The sequence below is a fragment of the Periplaneta americana genome, chromosome 11, assembly GCF_040183065.1.
Source record: "Periplaneta americana isolate PAMFEO1 chromosome 11, P.americana_PAMFEO1_priV1, whole genome shotgun sequence".
NCBI classification, from domain to species: Eukaryota; Metazoa; Arthropoda; class Insecta; order Blattodea; family Blattidae; genus Periplaneta; species Periplaneta americana.
This window is the reverse complement of record NC_091127.1, coordinates 18024940-18045442: the sequence shown is the minus strand read 5'-3', so window position 1 is coordinate 18045442 and position 20503 is coordinate 18024940. Positions and strand designations below refer to the sequence as shown.

General features: G+C 35.6%; 1 protein-coding gene across 4 annotated transcripts in view; it reads right to left on the bottom strand.

Moving 5' to 3' along the window:
* LOC138708856 (pyruvate carboxylase, mitochondrial-like) overlaps positions 1-20503 on the bottom strand; it is a 223634-nt gene that overhangs the window by 138119 nt on the left and 65012 nt on the right. The window contains exon 1 of one of the 4 annotated variants that reach the window (XM_069839112.1): positions 16851-16965. The exons of 2 other annotated variants lie outside the window; for them this stretch is intronic. The gene's annotated coding sequence lies outside the window, so the exon portion shown is untranslated. Of the gene's footprint in view, positions 1-13878; positions 13958-16850; positions 16966-20503 lie in introns of those variants that run through there. One more of the 4 variants, XM_069839113.1, reaches the window with a different exon arrangement.

The following is a 20503-nucleotide window of genomic DNA, read 5'->3' as shown; positions in this document are numbered from 1 at the left end:
TATTATTATTATTATTATTATCATTATTATTATTATTATTATTATTATTATTATTATTATTATTATTATTTGTACACTACACCTCAAGTGGCAACAAATCAAGCGTACTAGAGTTCAATCCCTTCCTTAGGGACTGGATGCTTGCGAAATCCGGTTTCGTAAGCCAGCTATAACAGCTGGTCTTCATCATTCTACCCATAGGTTGCCTTTATACCGGAAGGATGAACGTTCACTTTTGCTGAGGCATATGGACTTCAGGCCAGCACTTTCAATTGGTAGGCCTTGGCTCTACATTGCAAAGGATTAGATGAAAACGAGGAAATACAATAAATAACAAAAGATTTATAACCAAAGGAGTAAAATTTACGTACCGGCAATATAAAACTTTATACATTGTTTCCTTTTTTAAAGATTCATATATACCCACTTCAAGCCTATCAAAATACGCACTTACACTACAAGCATTGGCCTGTTACGTCTTCAAGATTACAAAAACTTGATCACGCCACCTCTTCATAGGTCGACCCAATGACCTCCTGCATTTCGTTCTATAATTGTGTGTTTTATACAGAGTGATTTATTTAAAACTAACACATTCCTTCCTTCCTTTCTTTCTTTCTTTCTTTCTTTCTTTCTTTCTTTCTTTCTTTCTTTCTTTCTTTCTTTCTTTCATCTAATCCTTTGCGATGTAAAGCCAAGGCCTACCAATCCAAAGTGCTGGCCTGAAGTCCAAATGCCTCAGCAAAAGTGAACGATCATCCTTCCGGTACAAAGGTAACCTAGAACTAGAATGATGAAGACCTAGCTGTTATAGCTGGCTTACGAAACTGGATTACCAAACGCCTCCAAATGTCAAGTTATTTTATTTTATTTTCGTTTTCCTTTCTCTGTTCCTGTTATTTCGTTTTGAAAGAAAGAAAGAAAGAAAGAAAGAAAGAAAGAAAGAAAGAAAGAAAGAAAGAAAGAAAGAAAGAAAGAAAGAAATGTGTTAGTTCTAAATAAATCACTCTGTATAAAACACACAATTATAGAACGAAATGCAGGAGGTCATTGGGTCGACCTATGAAGAGGTGGCGTGATCAAGTTTTCGTAATCTTGAAGACGTAACAGGCCAATGACAGGCCTAACCCGTGATGTAATTGATTACCGTATTATCATCATGACACACAAAACGAATGATGCTAGCCACAATTTTTTATACCTCAAATGTAGAGTATCTTTGGAAGATTACTAACCTCTATAGCAAATGTTGAAAATTCTGTATTTGTTCGGCTGAAAATTCACTTAATGACCAGTTTTTAACGTCAAATTAAGCAGGAGTTTTGATTCCCTGTCACGAGATATGCAGATGTGCAACCGCTTTTGTTAACATTATGTATTAGTCTCCATGGTTACCTGTCGCCCGGCATTTCTGTACCCCTGACTTTTACAATAAGTAAAACGCATCTAGATACTTTAGCTCTAATTAAAGTTTGGAATTAACAAATGAAAAAATATAAATGTCAGGACAAACTCAAAATAAAACAAATGATCAATGCGTGCTTTACGAGTCTACATATAACAATAAAAAACTTTAAACATTTGAAGTGTTTTAAATGAAACATTTTCCCTTCTTTCTTATAAAACACATTTTCTTCTTTTCTAATGACGTGCTCGCTACTAAATTCTTTCATTTTTCATCCGCCTAGCTTTGTTTTGTTTTCATATGTTCACTGAACAGCAGATCTGAACTAACAGCGTTGGATGCCGTCAGGCTATACTCAGTGTAAAGGTAATTAAGTATGGACACTTCTCGTCGGTACCTTTGATGTAGCCGGACTGATTTCAATGACCTTCAAGCCAGCTAGAGCGTGAGATTCTGCTTTCTCCCTAGAGTTGGCGCTGACATCACACCAGCTAGCAGTCGACACAGCGGAAATATAATACATATAATTAATACATCTAGGTACATTATGTACTCAAATAAAATAAATTGGATCCATAAAATAATAAATCCGTCATTAACTGTAATGTCTAGACTCTAGAGTTCCTTTATAATGAGAGTTGAGACGTTGACCCAAACAACAATTAAAATATGTAATGATTTGATAGCGCTGAAAATGGAAAAAACAAAACTCTTATGAGAAGTAAAACCATATACCTATATTATATTATATACAAATATTAAACAAATTTGATACTTAATGTTATATTTTATAATATAATTTATTATATATAAAATATAACAAATTATTATTACAACTAGTTTATCACTGACAAATAAGGAAAAACTATTAACTTGAATTTATTTGAAGCAAAGCATTACTGGATTATGCAATAAGGTAGGCGATGTTTGGATCTTGTGTCTCAACTCTATACTCAATTATTATCTTAGCGTATGCTCGATTACACTAACCTCTAGCGCTTGAAAGTGGAACTAAACGCCGGCACACAGAGAGACAAAACACAGGAAAATTCGCTCAGTGTCCATTCTTTATAATCCCTATTTGCTGCTATACTCACAGACCTAGGGTTGCTTGGAGGCTTTAGGTAACCGAACACAGGACTGTAGTTATAAGTAACCGGAATTAAACTAATGTTTCAATCCATGTAGAAGACGATAATTTTGGTGAAACAGGTCCAAGTTGCAGTTGTTGCCGTATTACCGTTCGATTAATTTACAGATTCCATTGCGCATGTGCAGTAAGAAGAAGATTTATTTTGTAAAGACTCAAAATTTTTGCCACCTGAATTTTCGAAGTTCCAGTTATAACATACTGCGCATGCTCAGCTTAGTGCTGCCCTATAGCTCGGGCAGCCGACGTCAACGCGGCCTTGCTGCGTGTTAATATGCACATCACGTATCGAACAGGTGGACCCAGTAAGAAGAGAAGATTTAGTACATAACTTCCTCGTAGTCACACGGGATATTATTAAACTGCTGAAAGTGTTGTGAAATCTTTAGGAACCTTTTAACCTGTGTCAAGGTTTGGAGTTCAAAATCATTCAAAATGTTTTCATTGATATTGAATCTTGACCAGAAAATGATGATAGTAATATACATGAGAAGAAGTTTTTTCAAATGACTTTACTTACTTACTTACAAATGGCTTTTAAGGAACCCGGAGGTTCATTGCCGCCCTCACATAAGCCCGCCAGCGGTCCCTATCCTGAGCAAGATTAATCCAGTCTCTATCATCATACCCCACCTCCCTCAAATCCATTTTAATATTATCTTCCCATCTACGTCTCGGCCTCCCTAAAGGTCTTTTTCCCTCCGGTCTCCCAACTAACACTCTATATGCATTTCTGGATTCGCCCATACGTGATACATGCCCTGCCCATCTCAAACGTCTGGATTTAATGTTCCTAATTATGTCAGGTGAAGAATACAATGCGTGCAGTTCTGTGTTGTGTAACTTTCTCCATTCTCCTGTAACTTCATCCCGCTTAGCCCCAAATATTTTCCTAAGCACCTTATTCTCAAACACCCTTAACCTATGTTCCTCTCTCAGAGTGAGAGTCCAAGTTTCACAGCCATACAGAACAACCGGTAATATAACTGTTTTATAAATTCTAACTTTCAGATTTTTGGACAGCAGACTGGATGATAAAAGCTTCTCAACCGAATAATAACAGGTATTTCCCATATTTATTCTGCATTTAATTTCCTCCCGAGTGTCATTTATATTTGTTACTGTTGCTCCAAGATATTTGAATTTTTCCACCTCTTCAAAGGATAAATCTCCAATTTTTATATTTCCATTTCGTACAATATTCTGGTCACGAGACATAATCATATACTCTGTCTTTTCGGGATTTACTTCCAAACCGATCGCTTTACTTGCTTCAAGTAAAATTTCCGTGTTTTCCCTAATCGTTTGTGTATTTTCTCCTAACATATTCACGTCATCCGCATAGACAAGAAGCTGATGTAACCCGTTCAATTCCAAACCCTGCCTGTTATCCTGAACTTTCCTAATGGCATATTCTAGAGCGAAGTTAAAAAGTAAAGGTGATAGTGCATCTCCCTGCTTTAGCCCGCAGTGAATTGGAAAAGCATCAGATAGAAACTGACCTATACGGACTCTGCTGTATGTTTCACTGAGACACATTTTAATTAATCCAACTAGTTTCTTGGGAATACCAAATTCAATAAAAATATCATATAATACTTCCCTCTTAACCGAGTCATATGCCTTTTTGAAATCTATGAATAACTGATGTACTGTACCCTTATACTCCCATTTTTTCTCCATTATCTGTCGAATACAAAAAATCTAATCAATAGTCGATCTATTACGCCGAAAACCGCACTGATGATCCCCAATAATTTCATCTACGTACGGAGTTAATCTTCTCAAAAGAATATTGGACAAAATTTCAAATGACTTTAATAAACTTTATTAAGTAACTAATACAATCATTATCTCGACTGGACTGTCATATTGTGAAGACTATATTCTTCCCCATTTCTTTCTTATCGCCAGTTTACAAGCCATATCGTCCACAAAGTTCGAAGTTGAAATCAATTCTTTTTCATGTACTATTGCTAACGACACTTATGTCTATGTCGTGAAGAGAAATGTAAGGGTCGATTTATAAAACACGGACGAAATCGTGGTTCCAAACTTCGGCTTTTGAACCGCAATCGAGATCTGAATCCTTATGCGATTCCTAAAACGAAGTCGAGACGCGGCTTGAGAAGAAACAGAGGTTCGTGGGTTTTATATATGGCAACGCAGCTTAGAATCGATTTTTATTCCTGTAAACAGTCGATATTAGAAATAAATTAACATCAGAATTAATATTTTTATCGAATTGCAGTAAATCACATTCTTTTCTTCTCAGCTAAGGTATAGTTAGTCTATATTTACTAATTTACAGAATATATGTGCGTTTAAAATACTAGCATTACTTAGTATTTAATAGTGAACAGATTTTTAGATACCAGAATGATATTGTCCAAATAATTAGCACAAGTCAAGCGTTTATATTGTAGTTTATAATTTGTTCATAACTACTACCTGAAAACCCGGTTCTAAGGAATTAATAACCTAAATATATTAACTGGATTAAAATTTCAATTGAAACTATAATGTAGTATGGTTCTATTTTCATATATAATAGGCTAGTATTACGTGGAAACCCCCAGTAGTATAAAACTTAAAATAAGAAGACAAAATCACGTTTGCTTCATATTCTTATAGGCCACATCATTTTCGAGTATTAAATAAAATGACCAAAACTACTGTAAAGACTAAGAATTAAGTTATATCGTCTTATAGGCATAGATGTATAATTAATATAAAATATTATATCTTACTTCCCTGAAAGCAACAAGAAGGTTGCAGATTATTATTTAGCGTTGTTGCTGAATTTTGCGTTGATTCCTTCGAAAATCGAAATATTCGCCTGAAATTATCGTCATTATATAGTTACAAAGGATTACTCCTGTCTCTCATCACTCTAATCCGGGGATTTAATACTCGTAGACACAAATTTTTCTTCGATAATCATCCAGCTGATCTACTACCTCCATCTTGTATACATGAAGCGTTTAAACCTGCTCCAGCCATGGTCTCTGCTTCAGACCATGGTTTTGAGCTATGGCTCAGAAAAATGAAAAAGAATTCGTTTTATAAATTCAAACGTAGTTTAAAGCCATGACCGTGGTCTAGACCTCGTTTTAGAAATCGATCCTAAGAGTTATTTGACAGATCAAAATTCCTTCTTTGAGAGACGAAAAAGGATGTGAACAGACGTAGTTTCATATTTTGGAAAACTTAACAGCCTGTGGTCCTCCTTCAACTTTTTAACCTAATTCACAAACGGCTAACTTCAATGCTACACCTTTTTTATCTTTGTACCATAAGAGAACAAAGTTAAATCATTTGTCTCAAGGAATTTATGTAGGCCTACATCTCTTTCAGTTATAAAAGTTTTTTTGTGCTAATGGCGCGTACTTGACTGTTTTTTTATTCACCCACATGAAGCCGGTTATGTAGACCAATTTACCGACATAGTCGTTGCCCAGGGTGCGTCATAGGAGGCTGGTCTACGCTACATCCGGGTTGAGATGAGATGGTGATGGAGATTTGTTGAAATGCCACAGGGAAACTGGAGCTCTCGGGGAAAACCCCTGTGTTATCTGGAACATGGGCTTGCCCAACCCAAGTTATAAATCGGGGGATCGAACCCGGGTTCACAGGATTATAAGTATAAAAGTTTTTAGGAATGATTTCGATTTGGGAGAAGATTTTAAGTATAAGTCACGTTATAGAAAAGATTCAAGCTGTATGCTGTATGAAAATAGTGCAAACAATAGCCTATATCCTATATTATAAACAAGCTGCACTCAGCAAAATATCTTGTCAAATCTTCATTGCCCATGTGGTTAATTAAGCGACATATAACCTTGTAAGATACATAGACACGCGACATGCGAGCAGTGCCGTCGTTCAGCTAATGTATACAACAAACACTGGGTCATTAAAAATTATTTTATAATAATAATAATAATAATAATAATAATAATAATAATAATAATAATAATAATAATAATAATAATAATAATAATGTTTTATTTTCGCTGGCAGAGTTAAAGGCCCATAAGGCCTTCTCTTCCACTCAACCAGCCTTAATCAATACAATACATAAATTTAAATTACAAATATTTACACTACACTTAAAAGGTTCTCCAGCAATATTCTTCACTACACATTTATTTAAATTTAGGTAAATCTATAAGGTAAAGTAGTAACTTAATTTATGAGCTAATTTAATTCAATGAATTATAATTAATTTAATATTTGAGATAGCTATTAATTAATTTAATATAAGCTTACTAGGACTATGTTACAGGGAGAATATATATATATATATATATATATATATATTTCTATAATGAGAATATTAATGTAATTGCCATTAGAGGTTTTGTAAATCTATTTAGAGAAATTAATGATAATAATAATAAGAATGGACAGATGTTAGTTTCATTATAAGTAACAAATATTAATCAGCAATTGATCTGTTAAGTAAGAATTTATGTAATTTTGACCTAAATGAAGTTATTGTCCAACAACCCCTTACATCACTCGGAAGCGAGTTCCAATTTCTAGCAACTGAAACTGTATAGGATGAAGAATATAAAGATGTCTTGTGGTAGGGTATAATGAGTAAATTGTTATGATGAGATCTTGTACTTAGCTGATGATATGCGGATAGATTTTGAAAACGAGAAGCCAAATAGATTTGGGTAGCGGTGCGCAGAATTTGAAGTAAGAGAACAAGAGAATGCAGGGCTCGTCGATCGCTTAGCCTTAGCCAAGACAGAGTTTGGAAAGACGGGGAAACATGATCACACTTACGAATATTACAAATATAACGGACGCACGCATTATGCACACGTTGTAGCCTGAGGTGGAGGTGGAAAGAACTATAACAATTTGTGCCAGACATTTTTTAGGAATTAATAGCTAATTTCTATCAGCCGATGCCATGATAATGTAAGATAAATAATCAAGTTGAAAATCACCTTGGCCAATATTGATATATCTTGTGCAATTTTGCGTAAGAACTTCAGGAATTCTGATGTCATTTCTGGAACAGAAATGATGAAATTTTACTTACATATTTACCGGATGAATTAGAGGCATAGAGGTGTTTATCTGGCGGGACATGGAGCATCCTAAACCACCTAATCCAAACAAGTAGACTACTTATGCACCTACGATGGAATGAGATGCGTGCACAGTGCGTTGCCCGACTAAACCGGCTCCACCATCCGCCACACTATAAATTCCTCTCCAGCCTTCAAATCCGTTTAATACACCTCTAGTAGCGGTCTGCCGTACCTCATAGATCTACACGAGTCGTCATGTACCCGTCAGGCAAGTAACAACCTGCGGGCTTCGGTACCTCTATGAGTCTTCTAGAATCTCACCATTACCATCTACAAAATTTTGGACAAACCGCGATAAACACCTAATATGGAGGACGATCGATTTGGCGTCAAGCAAACACAAGTGGAGTCTTATTTTTCGAGACGGTGACTGTAATGAAAGGGGATTTGCTGAGTGTTGGTTGAATGACGAGGGAAAAACGGGAGAACCTTGCACTTTCCACTATAATTACTGTTTCACCATAGCCGAGATTTGAACTTGGGTTCATGGTCATCGTAAATCAACGTTCCACTAACTGAACTGCAATGACGGCAACCGGATGCATTAACTCTAGTGTTGAATTTTGAAGAGGTGGAGAAGTTCAAATTTCTTGGAGCAACAGTAACAAGTATAAATGATACTTGGGAGGAAATTAAACACAGAATAAATATGGGAAATGCCTGTTATTATTCGGTTGAGAAGCTTTTATCAACCAGTCTGCTGTCAAAAAATCTGAAAGTTAGAATTTATAAAACAGTTATATTACCGGTTGTTCTGTATGGTCGTGAAACTTGGACTCTCATTTTGAGAGAGGAACATAGGTTAAGGGTGTTTGAGAATAAGGTGCTTAGGAAAATATTTGGGGCTAAGAGGAATGAAGTTACAGGAGAATGGAGAAAGTTACACAACGCAGAACTGCACGCATTGTATTCTTCACCTGACATAATTAGGAACATTAAATCCAGACGTTTGAGATGGGCAGGGCATGTAGCACGTATGGGCGAATCCAGAAATGCATATAGTGTGTTAGTTGGAAGGCCGGAGGGAAAAAGACCTTTAGAGGTGGAGAAGTTCAAATATCTTGGAGCAACAGTAACAAATATAAATGATACTCGGGAGGAAATTAAACACAGAATAAATATGGGAAATGCCTGTTATTATTCGGTTGAGAAGCTTTTATCAACCAGTCTGCTGTCAAAAAATCTGAAAGTTAGAATTTATAAAACAGTTATATTATAGAATTTATAAAACAGTTATATTACCGGTTCTTCTGTATGGTTGTGAAACTTGGACTCTCACTCTGAGAGAGGAACATAGGTTCAGGGTGTTTGAGAATAAGGTGCTTAGGAAAATATTTGGGGCTAAGAGGGATGAAGTTACAGGAGAATGGAGAAAGTTACACAACACAGAACTGCATGCATTGTATTCTTCACCTGACATAATTAGGAACATTAAATCCAGACGTTTGAGATGGGCAGGGCATGTAGCACGTATGGGCGAATCCAGAAATGCATATAGAGTGTTAGTTGGGAGACCGGAGGGAAAAAGACCTTTAGGGAGGCCGAGACGTAGATGGGAGGATAATATTAAAATGGATTTGAGGGAGGTGGGGTATGATGATAGAGACTGGATTAATCTTGCTCAGGATAGGGACCGCTGGCGGGCTTATGTGAGGGCGGCAATGAACCTTCGGGTTCCTTAAAAGCCATTTGTAAGTAAGTAAGTTTGTTTTGTTATATTACCGGTTGTTCTTTATGGTTGTGAAACTTGGACTCTCACTTTGAGACAGGAACATAGGTTAAGGGTGTTTGAGAATAAGGTGCTTAGGAAAATATTTGGGGCTAAGAGGGATGAAGTTACAAGAGAATGGAGAAAGTTACACAACACAGAACTGCACGCATTGTATTCTTCACCTGACATAATTAGGAACATAAAATCCAGACGTTTGAGATGGGCAGGGCATGTAGCACGTATAGGCGAATCCATAAATGCATATAGAGTGTTAGTTGGGAGGCCGGAGGGAAAAAGACCTTTGGGGAAGCCGAGACGTAGATGGGAAGATAATATTAAAATGGATTTGAGAGAGGTGGGGTATGATGATAAAGAATCGATTAATCTAGCTCAGGATAGGGACCAATGGCGGGCTTATGTGAGGGCGGCAATGAACCTCCGGGTTCCTTAAAAGGCAGTAAGTAAGTAAGTAAGTAAGTTGAAAATGCGCGTGAGAATGACGAAATTTATTCTTGCAGCATTATAACACTACTACCGAGTATCTTTATATTTTGTGTTATGAGTAAAATGACAATTATGTAAGAAAAGATTTAACGAATATATGTGAAAGAAATTTACTATGTATAAGGAAAGAACTGCGAATTGGCGGAACAAATTGTATGCGCAAGCGTGATGCAAGACGTCCAACGAACTCTGAGATGTAACACTTCAAATTGAAACTTCAAACATTCAATGTTCGATCACAGTTTGCATAACGTTCAACACTGCCGTTTCTTAGCAGAATATAAACTAAATATTAAGTGCGCGAAGTATAGATAATTGATGTAAATTACACAACTAAACAAGTGAGTGATAAAGAGATAAAATTTAAATGAAATTAGCACCGCCAACTGCATTTCAATTTATTCCTCTAAAGTGCTGATAAAAAGTTAAACGTTGCCATGGAAACGCTTCTTGGTTCCTTCGTATTATAACACCTAATATACTCTGCCCAGCAAATTAATTATTAAGCTATGCATTATAGAATTACATACAAACCACTATTATTTTTCAACACTAATCTCACTAGAGATTTTGATTTATCTAGAGAAAATCAAAACTCGAGTGGGATTTAATTGACTATTACACGATTAGAAGAAAGTATATAAAGATTAGAAGTAACGAAGTACTCCAATACAATAAAATATAAATTGGCTTACGAAAATACAACTGTCTTCAAATGTATTATTGTACCATCTCAACATTACGCTAGATGGCTGAAGTGTTTTATGATTATGTTTTCTTGTTACCGGTATCAGTTGTGCCAACTATGGAATCATCATTGAACTCTGTGGACTGTTACTAGTCAAGAAGGCTTTGTTGATTCAGTTTCATTTTTATTAAAACATTTGCATTCCACTTCAATCATCCGGATCCCAGTAATCAACGTCACTTGACAGATGATTTTCAATAACTTAGTATTAAACAATCTCTGATACGTGACTATCCATAATATATAGCAGAAGCTATAACAAACATAACCTAAATAATATAAACACGTGTTAGAAAAGTTTTAATTAGGGATGATGAAATAAACAAGAAACGTTTTAATTAACGATGATGAAATAAAAAACAAACATGAATAATTTTAAAAGAAACAATTATTGCAAATACAATTTTCAAATTTGAATGTTTTAGTGGTTGGTGGTTCAGTTGTTGTTATATTGGACGTGTACGTAAAAGAAGTGAACTCGTTGATGTACATGATGTATCCCTCAACTTAGGCCTATTCAGGATTTCCGAATGGTGCTCTTCATATATGACCAGTGATCTTTATTCATTCTTGTTCTTGAATGCCAATGCGAGTCATATTTGAAAGTGCTGTGCATCGACTGGAGTGGTTTGTAATTTTGTTTTTTGACGTCCAGACCAGTGCAGTTTGAAATGTTTGCAAACAAAGAAACAAATGCTAGGGTAGTGATAAAAATAAACAAATGCTAGGGATGAGATAAAATTAAACAAATGCTAGGGACGCGATAAAATTGTGCGATAAGCAGCCATGATTGGTTGAAAGACGTCCTTTCGTACCGTTTTATTGGTCGAAAGTAGTGTGACGTAGTAAAAGTGTAACAGTCAATTTAAAACTGTCTAAATACCATAATAATAAAGAGGATATGAAAGTGAAAAGAAGCAATATTAGATTATAAAATTCATCTTTAGAAAATATGCCCACGACATAATAGAATCTCAGGTTGATGAAAACGCATCTAACGCATACTTAAAAGGTATTACATATATAAAACTAAACACAGATATTAACACACAGAATAATAAATTTTACAGGAGTAAGAGTTCGTCCAAAGGGCTGGACTCGGGAAGAGTACCCAAAACGCTCATTGCATTTCCACGTTGAATTGCAATACTTAAACGTTGACGCAAATAAGTAGAGCAACGGCGATCACCAGTAATGGAGATTAAAATTTGGCCGATTTGAGATACCAAAACTTTAGCGTCATGACTCCAAGGACCGAAGGTCTCCACAGCAAAGGGGACAAAGATATAATTGTCTAAAAGATGAGCATATTTATTGACCTTCTTCTTCACGGCTAATTCAGCAGCAGATGCTGCGCGTCTGGAGGTATTCGGTAAGTGACATGGAGCTAGAGTGTCTACGCAAGTGGAATCCCAAATTAAAGATTTTCCTCTAGACCATGGAATTAAGGTGAGACCCTGGTCGTTTACCATCCGCGCGACTAATACCTGGTGGTTCCAAAAGAGACGGGATGCCACAAGAAGTCAGAGATCTTTTAATCATATCATTGAGTGATGTATGTCTGGGAATACGACCCTTTCTCCTCGCACAGCTGAGTGCATGATGGCCGTAAATATCAGCAATTCCTCCACAAATACATTGGTGTCCAGCAAAAGGATAATGTGATTAAATAATTGAACATCAGTAGATCTGTTACACGGCAACAAACAAATGAGTCACTGCCAATTTCGAGGTCTCAAAACCACGTGCATGTATTTATATCATTTTACTCTTTTGTTGAAGACTTCAGAATACAATTTAGCTATAAGGATTGAACTAAGCTCATATTCGAAAATTTCAGTAAGGTGAGGTCGCCATATCTTCCAATCGTCCCATAAAACGATCTGGAATATCATATTGACAAAGAAAAACCATCCATGTGATAGGCAGAATTCGAAATCGTGACTGCAAGCTCTAGGTATTACAGGTAGGAAAAAAAATAACGTAACAGTTATTTTGTAACAGTTCCTTGCTTGAAACTGTTGGAATACTACGTTCCAAAATAACAGTGTTATTCTGGGCTAGTACAAAATACTTGCTGTTACAAAATACTCGTTTCACTTTGTAACTACATTATGGTAACTAAATTATATGTCAATCTTCATTAAACTATGGTATTCACTTAACTTTAACCCTTTCTTTCTCCGTTTTAATAAATGGCGCTTGGCCCACTATGCCTCTGAATCCTTCAATTATTAACATAATGCCTGCATTCACATTACCGCAATGTGAATTTTATCAAGGGAGATGAAAAATTATAGGTTGTTTTATTTACAAACGTTTTCTATTTATAGTTTTATTACCAATTCTTGAAATTAAACTAAATTCTGTTCAAACATGTTTTCATTGTAACCTCAGTGAGTAAGCAGAGAATGTTGAAGATTTTATATTTAAAAAAATACAAAGACTGACAATTTTCCTGTTTCGTTACAATGAAATTATCACTCTCAATGACGTTATTATGAATTTTAACACGGCAGAAATGATTATAGCTTTTTATTTACATTTTAGAGAAACTGAACACCATTGTGAACTTCAGCCGGACAGAAGAGGAAGAATAGGTTAGGTTTTATTTAGCATTGAGATCCAGTTCGACTAATTTTCAAATAATTTAAAATTACATTAAAATTCCTGTTCCGAACAAACCTTATCTACGAATTCAGTCTAGTATTAGAATACATTTCTTTTCCACGAATTCACATCTCAGTGTGTCTCAGCTCATTATGACATATTGCGTCACATGGCAGACAAGGAAGTATGTGGTCATTTAGCGTCCAAAGTACCACATTAGATACTAGTCGTACTACATGTTCCAAGATACCATTGTGCACCTGTGGAGTTATATACGGTACTGTTATTTCGGAACTGTTATTTGGAACCTAGTATTTTCAATAAATTGGAACAGTTGGAACTGTTACGAAAAAATAACTTTTCCCATCTCTACTAGCTATAGAATTGAACACACGATAGGACTCCTCTGACGTAAGACTGGCACAATGTTGCGCTTGCACCTAATGGTGATGTAACAGAGACCGGAAAAATACCCAACAGGCAGCGGAAGTGGAAATCATGACCGTGGCTCCAAAATGAACCATGACTTCACCTTACTCTAGACAACAAAAAGAATCGAAGTTAACACATATACAGTTCTCTAATAGAGAAAAGATTTTTTCTTGATCATTTCTCACTAGGTATCACCATTACACCCACTTCACGTAAATTACGCTGATAAATTTATCCAGTCTTCAGCGTCTTTGACCACAGAAGGGATCGAACTCGAGTTGTGAAGATGAGAGGCAGATGCAGCTAAGCTACTGTGCATCTCACAGTGAAGCCAGACTCTGTGGTACCTCCACGCGATCAGTGGCGCCACTGTGTGACGTCAGCACCGTCTCAAATCACTGGAACCCCGTTAACTTACTACACACATAATGGTTTTGTTACTAAGGAAATGTAATTAAATGTTTGTACCCCAGTTTCCAGGGCAATAAATTCTGTCGTGACATCTTTATCTGTTCTAAAGAGAGGCCAACACTTAATTGATTTCATTATTCACTCTAGTTCTTGAAGCAATTTTCACTTGAAATTAACCTTCGACTTTATAATTAATACCATTTGAGAACTTTCTATTTGTATTTCAAAGAATCCTTGACTGGGTCTCGCAAAGAGAAACCAATATTGATGCATTTTTAACATCAGATGACAGATTCAAGTTTTTTGCTGCACGTAACAAAATGTACATTTGAAAATGATGCACAAAATTTAAGGTAAAAAGTCTGTAGGCATCCTACCTAAACGGATCAGTAACAAAATTAATTCAACTTTCCTCTGAGAATCGTATGTTGGATCTTAAGAAATAGAAGATTGGATCTTACGAACAGAAGCCATGGTCATGCATTTCAACAATAGAAAACATGTTAATTTCTTTTTCAATATATTATTTCCAGAAAGATGTTCACAGAATTTAAGATAACAAAAATTTGTAATCAACCGGTTCAAGTCACAACTTTCTTCAGTGTCTAATTTTACCTTGTTACAACATAATACTGCGATTTCCACATCCATTCGAGTTCAAAGAGAATGCATATAAATGGAAGATTACATTTTGAATCCAAAATGGTTCGACGTCGAGATGACGATTATAATGAGATGGCGACGAAATGGACGACAATAACGAAAATACGAAGTGTGTGACGATGAGACGAGACATGGAATGGCGATAAAGGCGTTGATGACGATATGACGATAAATATATGCAAAATTTTCACAGTAGGCTATAGTCGTATTGAACTTACGCTTGAACTCGACATTGATAATTACAAGAAATGAAACTTACGAAATGGATTTTCTTTCCGTTGAATAGTAGGTATAATTAAAACAAATGGATTTTCTTTCCGTTGGATAGTAGGTATAATTAAAACAAATGGATTTTCTTTCCGTTGAACAGTAGGTATAATTAAAACAAATGGATTTTCTTTTCGTTGAATAGTAAGTATAATTAAAACAAATGGATTTTCTTTCAGTTGAATAGTAGGTATAATTAAAACAAATGAATTTAAAACAAATGGATTTTCTTCCAGTTGAATAGTAGATATAATTAAAACAAATGGAATTTATTTCAGTTGAATAGTAGGTATAATTAAAACAAATGAGTTTTATTTCCGTTGAATAGTATGTATAATTAAAACAAATGAGTTTTTTTTCCGTTGAATAGTATGTATAATTAAAACAAGTGGATTTTATTTCCGTTGAATAGTAGGTATAATTAAAACAAATGGATTTTCTTTCAGTTGAATAGTAGGTATAATTAAAACAAGTGGATTTTATTTCAGTTGAATTGTAGGTTTAATTAAAACAAATGGATTTTCTTTCAGTTGAATAGTAGGTATAATTAAAACAAATGGATTTTCTTTCAGTGAATAGTAGGTATAATTAAAACAAATGCATTTTCTTTCTGTTGAACAGTAGGTATAATTAAAACAAATTGATTTTCTTTCAGTTGAATAGCAGGTGTAATTAAAACAAATGAATTTAAAACAAATGGACTTTCTTTCCGTTGAATAGTAGAGGTATAATTAAAACAAATGGATTTTCTTTCCGTTGAATAGTAGGTATAATAAAAAAATGGATTTTCTTTTCGTTGAGTAGTAGCTATAATTAAGACAAATGGATTTTCTTTCCGTTGAATAGTAGGTATAATTAAAACAAATGGATTTTCTTTCCGTTGAATAGTAGGTGTAATTAAAACAATCTTCTTTTCATCATGGCTGTTTCATGTTCTGTCACCAACGTTTGATGCACTCGATATCACATTGAAATTACGAATAGAATCATTTAAACATTAATAGGCAAATAAACTTTGCATTTTTTTTCCACTACTGAGAAAAGATTAACATGAAAAATATTTTTGGACAGCTGTAAAAATGTTAAATTTGATTTAAACATAAGATTAAACTAACGCTGAGGTAGTTCCCTTTCCACTTCGCTTCCACACCTTCAGCTGTCTCCTCTGTAATACCAACATAACTTTGGCGACATTACGAAAGTTTCACATAAGTGTACACTCAGGTTATATTATACAAATCTGTGACAGGTTAAGTTAGTTTAGGCTTTTGTTATGTCTTGTATATACGAATCTGTGACAGGTTAGGTTACGTTAGTTTAGGCTTTTATTATGCTTTACAAATAAGAATCTCTGTAGGATTTTTAAAGCCTGGTGATTTTTGTTTAGTGATGTCAGCGTAATGACCGACGTGGAATTTTGTGTCTATTTCATTATTATTTGTTGTGCTTCACTGTATTGCAGTGGTTATTGAATTAATACAAGTTTTACGTTCTTCACTACACATCGTATCGTGTGTTTTATGTCCCTACGTCCCTCTCCTTCACTAGAAACCACAATGTTTGCATTTCCATTACACGCACATCTAATTTCACACGTAATTTACTACATTTTCCAACAATTTTCTTTTCTTGAAACATTTCCCTATAAAATCCTAACTTTTGAAATCCATCTCCGCAAGAAATCCCTTACAAATTCGTACATTTTCACTCCTAAAATCACCGGAACTACCTCAACGCTAGTTTTTCCCTTAAGGACTACACGTCTATAGAAAGTCAGTGATCCCGTTAGCACTGTATAGCGGCACTTTTTTCAGTCCATGCGTTACGTCGAATGTTACCTGCTGACAAGCGGTGTGATGACGAATCGTATCCTTCTTGGTGCGTCACTGATGAAGCTCTGGCGATGGCGTCCAGCATCTTTATACGAGGCTCAGAGCATGCGGTCGAGATGTGATCAATCAATGAAGTGTTATCACGACGTGATAAAAATAGGGCACTCGGAAGTCTGTAGCGAAGCAACCGGTAGCCATGACAGCCATACGTCACGCGGGTTGCGTGCCTTGCACGCAGGGGGAAATTATCTTAGAGCCGATCCAATAAAACTACCAGCGGCTTTACACCTGAATTGATGTCTAAATTTCTAGGAAAACTTCATTCTGTTAAATATGCATAACTGTAAGCACGTATTAATGTATGCAGTACTCATAGACCGTGTGTATATACAGTTTCTACCAAAAGTTTAAGGGGTTAACCCTTAACTTGGCAAAGCTTCATTTCTCACACTAGTTTATTAAACCTTGTCGGACCGTAAAGAAAACAACTATCGCAATTTCCATATTTTTATACGTTGTACAATATTATAGTATTGTGAAATTTTAATTTTCCTACCAATTTTTTTCCTATTGTTCTATTAAAATCATAGCAAATAGCCTATTAATCTGTTTTATGCTCGACCATACCGAAATGTACTAATTATACACCTGGTAGCAGTCCTTTAATGCATGTCATTAAAGTACACCTACTCATTAAAGTACAGGTGTTTTCAGCCAATGACAACTCAGCTTACAGGTGTTCAGCCAATGACAAGTCAGCTTTGTACCGTTATAAAACCGCAAGTATCGATTATTCTCGGATATGCAATCGAAAGAGAATTAGCGAAAAGTCACGGAGGCTGGAAATCCAATACTGTCGCAGAAGGTTTTGTTCTGTTACTATAATAATTAGCGTTAATTGTAAATAATATTCAAATAAATTCAATTTGTCATCTCGTTTTTCAATGTCGAATTCAATAATCAAAGTTATACCAAGTTTAACGGGATTACATCAAGGTCAATGCCATTATTGTTCCTCGGAAAAAATCAATACTTTCGCGTCTGCGCACATCTCACAATCCACGACCTAGAACAAGGTCACTTCCGATCTTGTCAGATACAAATAAAATGTATACATCTGAATAATTTCAAGTTAGAAATATGGTCGAGCATAAAAAGTCGTATGAAACTCGCCTATAATGGTAATTAAGAAGCTCGTATGAAAATTATGAAACTCGCTTGCGCTCGTTTCATAAATATCCAGTATGTGTAAAACACTGTCCTTCTGCTATATGAAAAAATAATTTTACGATTAAAAAAACATATTTACATTTGTTTTTCAAAATTCAAAATGGTGGCAGTTCACTGTGCAGTGATGAAGCGTTTCCCACATAACTAAAAAACTATTCAATATTCTGTGATGAATTTTTTGTGTGTATTTATGCATGCATGTCATATCTACAATGTGATGCAAAACCATTTCCCTACCTTTGATAGATTGTCTAATAAAAATAAATTCATTTTAAAAATGGTGAAATATCAGTATTCTCGTCTAACACAAAATAAAAAAAATATTATTTATTAAGGAATGTAGTTAAAAGAGCATGATATTGTAAACATGAGTTTCAGCAATAAAATAAAAGAGAGAGAACATGAAAAAATTAACAAGTTTATGAGTTATGAGGGAAACGCTTCATAATTGCACAGTGGACTGCCACCATTTTGAATTTTGAAAGAAAAAATTTTAATCGCAAAACTATTTTTTTCATATAGCTGAAAGTTAGAATTTATAAAGCAGTTATATTACCGGTTGTTCTGTATGGTTGTGAAACTTGGACTCTCACTCTGAGAGAGGAACAGAGATTAAGGGTGTTCGAGAATAAGGTGCTTAGGAAAATATTTCGGGCTAAGAGGGATGAAGTTACAGGAGAATGGAGAAAGTTACACAACGCAGAACTGCACGCATTGTATTCTTCACCTGACATAATGAGGAACATTAAATCCAGACGTTTGAGATGGGCAGGGCATATAGCACGAATGGGCGAATCCAGAAATGCTATAGAGTGTTAGTTGGGAGGCCAGAGGAGAAAATACCTTTGGGGAGGCCGAGAAGTAGATAGGAGGATAATATCAAAATGGATTTGAGGGAGGTGGGGTATGATGATAGAGACTGAATTAATCTTGCTCAGGATAGGGACCAATGGCGGGCTTATGTGAGGTCGGCAATGAACCTCCGGGTTCCTTAAAAGCCGTAAGTATTATTATTTTTATTATTATTAGTATTATTATAAATTATTATTTATTATATATTCTGCTATAATGTTATGTACTATGGTGTGAAATATGTGGACCTATAGTCGCGACGCTGTTATTCCCGGCGTGACTCCTCATCTTTTGCTTACGTCTTAGGAAGTGAAGGCTCTATAAAGTCTAGGTAGGTAGTGTCGTTCGCCATTTCTGTTCTTTCGTTGTCGAGCTACCATACGAGGAATTATTTACCATACAGTTAAACATTATCATGTCGTAGCTCCTATGATAATAAATCAAACGCACTGTAATTCAGCAAATAATTGAGCGGCAAATAACGTCTTCGTGTGCTTTCTGCAAACGCCAACGAAAGAGCCAAAATGGCGGGCGATTATATTAAGTATTTATCGAGCTTTAAGAAAGGAATAACGTCTTCATAAGCGAATCACAAGACGCACACGTTTAAATGTAGCCGACCTGCAACGCGATTGGCTGCCGGAAATTAGAGCGACGGGACTATAATATTATACCAAATTTGTAAAAAAAAAAAAAAAAAAAAAAAAAAGTGTAAAATAAAATTTATGGACGATATTCCTACATGTGTATCTCGTCAACGTTTGCATTTTATTCGTGCATAAATATGTAGGATTAAAATATGTAAATACATAAATTCCGGGCTCTAATCATAAGCAACAGAACACAGCGGATGTTTTGAAAGCGATAATGTGCCAGAGATCGAACCCTTGTCTCTTGGATAAAGAAGCCGTTAGCTGAATGGGCTATGGCGCTTTTATTACATGACCTAGCCAGGATACTAATGCCACACTTTGGAGCAGACTTGGAGGCGGATGATGTTCGAATCCACAGTCTGGGATAACTCCCCCCTCTCGTCCTTTCAGCCGTCCCGCCTAGCCACGACCTGCCCTAATACCGCCAAGTGGGTCAGGGCCCGCATCGATCAGGATGCGCCAATCCACATTCCAAGCCGCTGTTCAGAGGACGATTATAGGGAAGAGTATTGCAATCTTGAGTTATTCATGAAAACGGCTCCAAACCATTCAATTCTCTATTCTTTCCAGTAATCTGTATGCAGTTCAAACGTGATGTCTCTACTACGTGTTGGAAGACGAGCTGTAGTTATGTTAATTTGCGAGCTGTAGAGATTGCGGGACACCAGATTGTGCGATCAAGAAGAAGCACGTGACTACTGTGTGTTCAGAAAAAATTTTATTGCAAAATATATAATGAAAATTAATTTATTAATTCAAGAACTATAGACGAATTTATTGAAAAAAAAAAAACAACAACAATAACGGCAAAGAATTAGTGTCCCTTCAGACGAGGCCACTTTTAGTGGCGTGTTAGTGGCGCTGCAAACGCGCGTTAATGTAGCGCTTCGAACGCGCGTCAGTAGCATTTAGTGTTCGTAGGCA